The sequence below is a fragment of the Zosterops lateralis genome (assembly GCF_965231275.1).
Source record: "Zosterops lateralis genome assembly, chromosome: 26".
NCBI lineage: Eukaryota > Metazoa > Chordata > Aves > Passeriformes > Zosteropidae > Zosterops > Zosterops lateralis.
The window spans coordinates 6,283,546-6,292,749 of record NC_139786.1 but is presented as its reverse complement, the minus strand read 5'-3'; the positions used below and the strand labels follow the sequence as shown (position 1 = coordinate 6,292,749).

At 44.0% G+C, this 9,204-nt stretch overlaps 1 long non-coding RNA gene across 1 annotated transcript; it reads right to left on the bottom strand.

Moving 5' to 3' along the window:
- Positions 1 to 1,631: 1,631 nt before the first annotated feature.
- LOC310919274 lies at positions 1,632 to 8,870 on the bottom strand. The gene is made up of 2 exons (XR_014591804.1): positions 7,345 to 8,870; positions 1,632 to 6,071 (listed from the first exon to the last, which is right to left on the bottom strand). It is a non-coding gene; the product is annotated as an uncharacterized lncRNA (long non-coding RNA).
- Between the last annotated feature and the right edge of the window lie 334 nt (positions 8,871 to 9,204).

The following is a 9,204-nucleotide window of genomic DNA, read 5'->3' as shown; positions in this document are numbered from 1 at the left end:
TTAATTAAGGGACCTTAAATCCCATCCTGCCATGAGCAGGGACACCTCCCACTGTCCCAGGTTTCTCCAGCCTGGCCTTGGACACTTCCAGGGATGGGGCAGCCACAGATTCTCTGGGAAATTTCCATTTTTCCAAGCAGCAGCTCTTCCCTGCCATAAAATATCTGCACAAACTCCTGTTGAGAAGAGCCTGGAGTTGCTGAATTGCCATTTTCCAGCCTCAAGGTGAGTTTGGATCAGGTCAGTGGAGCTGAATTCTGGGTTTAGCTCATCTCTGGACTCCAGGAACCCCTTCCCGCCCCAAATCCCACAGTTGGAATCTATTCTGTCACCCTATAACAAAACTAAACCTAATTCCAGGTTGGAGCACCCTGGGCCAGGAGGAGGTGTCTGTACCCATGGAATGAGAAGGTTTTTAAGATCCTGCCACCCCAAACCCTTCTGGGATTTGATTCCAACCCCAGCAGAGATCCCAGCTCTGTTCCAATCCCAGAGCTGATCCCACTGGGGCTGTAATTCTCCTCCAGCTCCACAGGATGCCACTGTTCCTCTGCCTGGAATAAACCAACCAAGGACTGCAAAAAAACCCATTTACAGCAAAAAAAACCCACCTCAATCTGTCCTTCCTCGAGCCCCTCCCACCATGAGAGCATCCCTGGGCTCTGCTGGGAGGAAATGAGCACCAAACAATCCCAGGAGGGAGCGGATTTGGGAAGAAATCTCCTCAGTTGGTGTCACAGCAGGGCTGGCAGCTCTGAAATCATCTCTCATTCTGGCCTGGCAGATTGGCTGGAACAGAGCTCAAATCTCTTCTGAATTAAAAACCCCATGTTTCTTGGGTTTGATAATTCCAATCTCCATTTTGGGCTACTTAGAGGGGGGAAAAATTCCCATTTTAAGGAAATCTTCACTAGAATAGCACCTGATTTAGCAAAATATTTAAAATACATTTTACCTCAAATAGCACCTGACTTAAAATACAATTTACCTCGAGGTATACTTTGAAATACAATTTACCTCAAAGTCTGATGAACTCCCTCATTATCACATCCCCCTGCAGCTGTAACTTTCTATTTTCTCTACTGAAAGAAAGAAACACCAGTCAAATGAGCAGAAACTTTGTTAAAAATATTTATTTAAAAAAATACAATTGTTTTGCATGTCTGGTTGCACATAACTATTAACATATGATTGACTTGAATAATTTGCTACAATGCTTTTTATTTTTTAAAGCCAGCTTGCATTATACAAAGCAAAATCCCTCTGTCAGTTCTTACATAAAATAGTTTTCTTTAACTATTCCCACCCCGTTATTTTTTCTTTTTTAAAAAAGATTGCAATACATTGATTTTTATTTCCTTTTTTTTTTTTTTTTTGCACAAAAATCGAAGCAATAGAAAAAAAGTCAACCTGATTTCTCAGGAAAGACCTTCATGATGTTTGAAGAACAATTCCCAAAAGAGCCACTGCCAAAGCAGCATTTGTCACTTCTGAAGTGTCAGGACAGTGCAAAGGAAGTTTTGCATCTTAAAAAAGCTTTGCCCTCTCAATTGTATTCAAACCTGAAATGTGCTGAAACAACTCCATCCCTGCCCTAATCCAGTTGCTCAGGCTTTGAATTCTCAGGATGATTTTTATTTTTTTTTTTTTTTTTTTACAAGCTGAAGGTCTTCCTAAAATGTTATCTCGGAAGGTTAAATAAAAGCAAAAATTTAGTAACACTGAACAATTACTGAAAACTTTGGCTATTTATGTACTTGCATTACATACCAGCATTTTTTTTATTTATTTTTTTTAACACAATGGCATTAAGATACTCTAATAAGGTATTTAAAAATAAAAATAAAAGTTAGACTGAGAAGCAATTCTGTCCCAGGCAGGGTCACCCAGCTGGAAAAAAAAAAAAAAAGGGTGACTTTTACAAGTTGTCTTGTCCAGAAAAGTCTCCAGTGTAGGAAGTTTCAGACACTCACTACAACATAACTTTGCCTCTTGAAAATTTGTACTATATATATATATATATTTATAGAGAAAAGGAAAAAAAAATGCAACTCTGTTCTGGAAAGAGCCACTGGAAATGTTCCCCCTCTGCTGCTTCCAGGGAGGGGGAGTTTTCACCACTGATTGTTCTGAAAAATTCCCAGCAAGGTAAAAAAAGTGGGAAGGGAAAAACTCCAGCCCAGAGTTCCAGAGGGGAGGAGGGATCTGCTCCCAAAAAACCCTGCCAAGAACCCGGCTCAGCCTGAAAACTCCAGCACAAAATCAACTTCCCAAAACAGATGTGCACTCCAGGAATGAACAGGACAACACTGACACGCAGCAGCACAGCTGGATGGGGAGCTGGAGTGGCTAAAAACTGATTTAAATGGATTTCAATCCCTCCAAGACACAAAAAAAAAACCTGCCTAGGCCAGGGAATTTGGAGCAGTTGCTGCTGGATTTGTGCTGATTCCCAGGATTCTGCCCCAGAATCACCCCCAGATTCATTCCAGCTGCCCTGATCTCCCTAGGATTTTTTCCTTTTTTTTTTTTTTCTCAGCTTTATTATTCCAATTCAACTTCTCAGCTCTAAAAACAGAGGGGGGAAAAGCATTAAATGTGCTACTGTACCCATCACAAAGCACTGTGACGTACATAAGGCCATCTGGTAACACTGCAACAGGCTACAAAAAAACCAAGTTTTGGGAAAAAGGGGGAATTTTAGGATCTTTTTCAAAGCTACAAAGAAAAAATCTCAACCCTGTTCACAGAGAATGAAACATTTCAAAAGTGTGGGTTTTTTATATAGAAAAAACTCTGTGCAACTGAACAACAGCAGAACAAGAAGAAGAAGAAGAAGAAGAAGAAGAAAAAAAAGTCAACACAATTCTAGGAAGCATTTTCAAAGCTTGGAGGGGTTTAGGACATGCTAGGGAAAAATAATAATAAAAAAAACCAACCCCAAAACACATCCCAAGGAGCTGAGAGCAAAGCCAGGGACTGGAATATTGGAATATTGGAACCCCCCACCCCAGCACACAGCACACTCCAGGAACCATGCACAGGCCACCCCCAGAGCCCTCCTGCTCTGTTCCAAAAAAAAACCACAGAAAAAATAACCCCAAAGGAAAGAAAAAAGAAAAAAAAAATCAAAATAAACAACAGCTTCCAGTTATTGGTACAGCACTGCTGAAATGGGCTCTGGAATCTGCTCCAGCCTCTCCTCACTGGATCCCTCACTCAGATCCCTGTTCTCCAAAGGGTCAGGATTCTCCTGTTCCAGCCCTGCTTTGAGATGAAAACCTCCTGCAAACACAACCTCAGCAGAGAAATCTTTGAAATCAAACCCAAACTTGTGTTCCATGCACACAAAACTGCTCAAAAACACCTTTAAGACACTTTTTTTTTTTGCTTGTTTCAGGAGATGTGGCATCAAAAAATAAACCTTTGGCACCACGTGAGTCCACGCTGGGGCAGGATTGATTTGAGTGCTGAAAGAGAAGAAAAAACCTCCCAAGGGAGTGCAAAAATATTCCAAAGTGTCGACTGCACAGTGCAGGATCTGCTCAGAGGGAGGGTGGGGATATTTATATGGATTTTTGGGAATGCATCTTGCCAGGCCTGACCCACGTGTGCTCCAGGCAGAGCTTAAACAAGGAGGATTCTAAAAAAACAAAAAAAAAATTACAAATTTTGATCTCTGAGTGTGCTTCTCATCAGAGCCTGGAAGAGCTCCACAAGGAAAATCTGCTGCTTTCCTTGGGAGGGGGAAACAAAATTCAGTTCTTGCCAGTTTTAGGGCGGTTTTGTTCCAAAATGATTTATAGGGAGCAGAGATTTCTGTTGTTCCAACAGGGAAATGTTGGAATATCCAAGGAGAAATGAGGCCCTGCCCACCTGTGGTCAGACAGAAAAACAATCTGCAGGGAACACATTCTCCTGATCCCTGCTTGTTCCTGGCATAAAGGCAGGAATAAAATCCCTCAGTTTAGGATCTACTGACAAAAAACTCAGAATTTCTGCTGGAAATGGCTCTGAGTCCATCAGGGAACGGGCAGCACTGCCCTCGTGGCTCCTCTGTTTTTCCTTCCTGACTAAAATCAGGCTCTGGAGGAAGATTTGGTTTCATTTCCGAGGATTTCTCTCTGTCCAGAGCCACCTCTCCCCTCCCCAGTCAGCACCAGTTGCTCCCAGTGGAATTCCATGCCCAAAAACGCCTCAGGAATGAACAGGACAACACTGACACACAGCAGCACAGCTGGATGGGGAGCTGGAGTGGCTAAAAATTGATTTAAATTGATTTCAATGCCTCCAAGACACAAAAAAACCTGCCCAGCCCAGGGAATTTGGAGCAGCTGCTGCTGGATTTGTGTTGATTCCCAGGATTGTGCCCTCCCAAAATTCCTGCTGGTGGAGGAATCACCTCCAGATTAATTCCAGATCTCCTTTAGGGCACACAACCACTGTGTTTCCCTAGAATTTTCCCCTTTTTTTGCCCCTCCAGCTTTATTATTCTAAATCAACTTCTCAGCTCTAAACTCAGAGGAGAATAAACATACCCAAGGCAAAGGGACACCCTGGAGAGCTGCATAAAACTGTCCCTACATTTCATCCCAAAATCTTCCCCTGACAGCTCTGATTCCAGCGGCTCCAGCCTGTCCCACTCCCTTGGATCTGCTCACACTCAACTCAAAGCAGGCCACTGCTAATTGCTGCTTAATTAACTCCAAATCAAACCATGAATGCCTCTGATTAGGCAGCAAGAGGCTCATCAAACATCCTGGAGAGCTCCTGAGTGAATCCTCATGGAGTGGGAGACCCTCAGGGGCTGCTTGCAACACCCAACTCTGTGATTTTTAACACAAAACAACCCCAGAGGCCAAAAGGTCTCTTTTTAAAAATCATTTCTACTCTTCCAGATCCAGATTCTACTCCTCACACAGAGCTGAGGAAGGAAGCACACTGAAATGGTCACCCAAAAACTCCAAAGTTTTTTAAACACCTGCGGGTTTTAACATTCCCACTGCTGAGGTTGATTTCCAGAGCTGACAATTACAAGGATACAACACTGGATGGACTGGAAACAAACCTGGACTAAAAATGGGAGAGGTTCAACTGCAGAGCACCTCAAAAACTACCATAAAACAGGAGCAGTAAAAAAAAGTAATTACAAGATAAATGAATAAACCATGGGAGACAAGAGAGGGGCAGAGCTGCAAGTTCTGATCTCAGCTCCAGGAGGGGATCAGGGCCCCTCACTCCCATCCCAGCTGGAATCCCACAGGGAATCCCACAGGGATGCAGCTCCCTGGGCTGGGGGAAGCTGGAAAAGGGAGATCTGCACCTCAGCAGCTTCACTGCCCTTCAAATAAACATCAGGAACCCAAAATAATCTGTAAGATAGCTGAGGGTTGAAAATAGATCAGAGGGAGAAATTATCCCAACCAAAGCCTTTCTGCTCTCATACACCACTCCATTATCCCGAAGATTGCGGCCTTGGGATGCTCCAAGTGACAAAACAAGGAATTGTCCAACTCCAGGAATTTTATCCCTCCCTGACCTGTCACAAAACAGAGCTTGAATGTGCCAAAACCAGAGCGCAGGAATTGCATCCCCTGCCGAGGCCAGGTCTGAAACAAAGCTCTAAACCTAAAGCTGCTGCTGAAATAAACCCCAAAATTCCTCCATCACCCTCTTTTTACCAGGATCACCTTCCCAGGAAAGACAGAACATCAAGAGTTCCACAACCATGGGCCAATTTTCTGCTTCCATGGGCTGCTCCTGCCAGGAACCCCAAAAATCCAGGATCCCAAACAGAGCCAGCAGCAGCTCCCCGTGGGAAATAAAGAAAAGATTCCCAAAGCAAGACACAAGTTCAGCTTCCATGCTCCCTAAACCTTGGGTTCCATGGAAGGTGGATTCTATTCTATTCCCATCTCCAGGACCCTGGGCTCTTGTTTGTCTTCCACCAAACTCTTTTGTTCTGTGCCAAATGCTCTGACCTTCCAAGGAACTCAAGGCAGCCAGAAAAGAGCCGATGCAAAAATTGCCAAAGCATTCCACAAAGCCAAGGCTACTCCAGCAACAGGAACCTAAGGAAAAAAATAAAAATGTTTCTGTAATGCTGCATTATTTTTATTTTTATTATAAATCACCACGGTACAGAACTAAAAAACAGAATCTACTCTAACCCCACCTGCTAAATTACAAATGAGTTGTGAGGAGCTGCACAAAACCAGCTCCTGCAGTGACCTAAAGAACCATCAGTTCACAGCACTGAGCCCCCAGGGAGGCTCTGTCAGGAATGTGACCCCAGGAAAAGCTGGCACTTCCCTGTCAGTGAATGTGGCTGATGAGGCAGCACATGTACAAGGAAATATTCCCTCAAGTGACCTGAAAATTGCAGTGGAGAAAAGGCAGCAAAAGCTGCTCCTCTCTCCTACCTCCTCTCCCTTTTTCCAGGAGCTTTCCCAGCTGCTTCCTGAGCTCACTCAGATTTTTTTTTTCTTCCTCAAGAAGCCAAAGTGATCCCGTTCCCAACTCTGCCTGCTGGGATTTTACCTGGTGGTAAAATTAAAATTAAATTTTTTACCCATCCCATCCAGGCTGCATTCCCACAGGAACTCTCAAAGAAAAACGTGGATCTCTGTGGCAGAGCAATCTCGGGAAGCTTCTTGGAGAGGAGCAAGAGCCCAGAAATAACATTTTTTTTGGGCCTGACCCTCTGCCCAAAGCGATAAAAAGCTCACAAAGAATTAAGTGCACAAATTTTCAACAGCTAAACTTGGCTTTTTCTCCACAGGGGAGCAAAGGGGGGTTAAGGGAAGCAATTAAATTGCAAGTTTTTAGTGCTTATTTGTGAATTTTCAATTCAAATCCCAGCCTGCAAATGTTGCTTTTTCTCAAAAGTCCATGTTTTTGGTAGGCAAAAAATCGGCCAACCTGAACCAACCAAAGTGCTGCTATTCATACATAGCTATAGAAATCACCCAGAGCAGGCTTCAAACATGTAGACCAAAAAAAACCAAAAAAAATTCCAGATGCCTGCTCTTCACCATCACCTGCAGCTTCACTTCTGCATTTCAAAAAAATAAAATTAAAAAAAAAAAAAGAAGAAAAAAATGTCAATATTGCACATTTTAAGAGCTGCTGGCGCAGGAATTTCCTCCTGCAGCTGCTGATGTCTAAATGTGAAGCATTTTTTTTTGCCTCTGACAGGAGCCAACAGGAAGACAGGTCACTCCATGAGCTCACTCCCTGCTTCTCCACCTGAAAAAGGAATAATTTTTTTTTTTCTTCTCCCACTTTTCCCCTGGGCAGGTGAACAATGCCCCAAAAAAATAAAAGCGACTCTGTTCCACCCACCTGTCCCAGGTGTCATGTCAAGAACACACAAAAGTGGTTGTTTTTCTGTATCATAGAAAGGGAACATCACTGCAGGAAAAGAAAAGTTTTGGGTGTTGTGGCTTTAAAGGGAATTTCCAAGCCTGCAAAAGTGGCAAAAGGGGGAAAAAAAAACTTTAGGAAAAGCTCGAGTTCACCACTTATCCATGGAATAGGTGCAGTATTTACAGCAAACACTGTCAGGTCCTCATGCTGGAGAGGGAAAAATCTTCCTCTGCTCACGGCAGCTCTGAGGATGCTGAAGGAAAGAGTTGTCTCCACCTGTTTTCTGGGAATATTTTATGGAGAAGATCCTCTGACACCCCCAACTCAAACCCAGAAGTTGCTGCCTGACATCAGATGCCCAAATTGGGAGGATTCAGACCCACAGCTCAACACACCCAGACTGAGGGGCTGAGAGAGGAGAAAGTACCTTTTTTTTTTTTTCACTCCTCAGTTTTCATAAAAGGCCTCCTGAAGTGTAAAAAAATCCACCTGCAAATCCCATCTCACCTCCAACGGCCTGGAAAACAATCCTGAATTATTAATCCAAGAGATCAACAAGGTGAAAGCAAATTTACCACAAGGCTGAACCCCGTGAAACCCCATAAACTGGTTTGGGGTCAGTGCTCCCTCAAAAAGCAACAAGAAAATCAACAGCTCCACTGCAAAACCTGGGATAAGAGCTGGCAAAAGAGGAGCTTTTTCCAGGTGGGGAAAAGCAGGAAGCTTTTCCAGAGCTGTGTGGGGAAAGAGAAGCAACATTAATGCTGGGATGTTGCTGTTCTCACCCTGCTAGGGTCTGGGATAACAGGTCAGGCAGCAACCTCCCCCCAAAACCCGGGAAAATTCCCTCAAAACCCAGGGAAAATTCCCTCAAAACTGCAGGGAAAATCCCCCTAAAACCACTGGGAAAATTCCCTTAAAACTGCAGAGAAAATCCCTCCAAAACCCAGGGAAAATTTCCCCAAAAAAACACAGGGAAAATCCCTCCAAAATCAGGGGAAATTCCCTCAAAACTGCAAGGAAAATTTCCCCCAAAACCCCAAGGAAAATCCCCCCATCCTGCTCATCCAGCAGGGAGGTCCCAGGCTCTGGATCAGGTCTCTGGCACAAGAAATGTTTGGACTCCAGCATTGAAACTCTGTCAGAAGTGAAAGGAGCTCATCCCACCATCCATGGGAAAGGGAAGGAGGGCAGAGAAGCATCCAAAAAAAATCCAGCCCCACCTCTTCTCCCAAGTGGCTGTTGGGGCCACAGCCACTCAAATTCCACAGAATTGTCCGGGACACAAGAAATAAATCCTCGAAAAAAAAAATTTCTCCCTGCAAAAAATCAAAAATAAAGCAAAGACAACAAAAGCTCAGAGATGCTTTTGTTGCTGCACAAAGTCCTGATGCCCCCGGGGCAGAGCTGAGAGCACACACCCCATTCCCAAGCTTTTCCTGGAATGCCAGCTTCCATCAGGATTCAGGGTTCTCTCCTCGCTGAGCACAGGAAGCAGAAGAATAGAGGGGGTTTGTTTTGTTTTGTTTTCCCAAAGTCACAGAGAAAAGCCTCCCCTGGTGCTGTTTGCTGCAGTCAGTGCAGGCTCCAGTCGCTGCAACACCACCCAAAATTCCTTCCGGACACTGGGGTGGGGGCGGGGAGAAAAGTCTTCCAAACCGAGAAGGAGAAGAGACTGGAGCTGCAGCTCCTATTAAGGCGTTTGCATATACATTCCCAACCTGGGTTCTTCAAAAAAAAAAAGGGGGAATTTTTTGCAAAAAAAGGCAATTTTTTGTTGTTTTGATTTCGGAATGGCGACAACTACGACTTGCTGAGAATCTCTGTGGAATTACA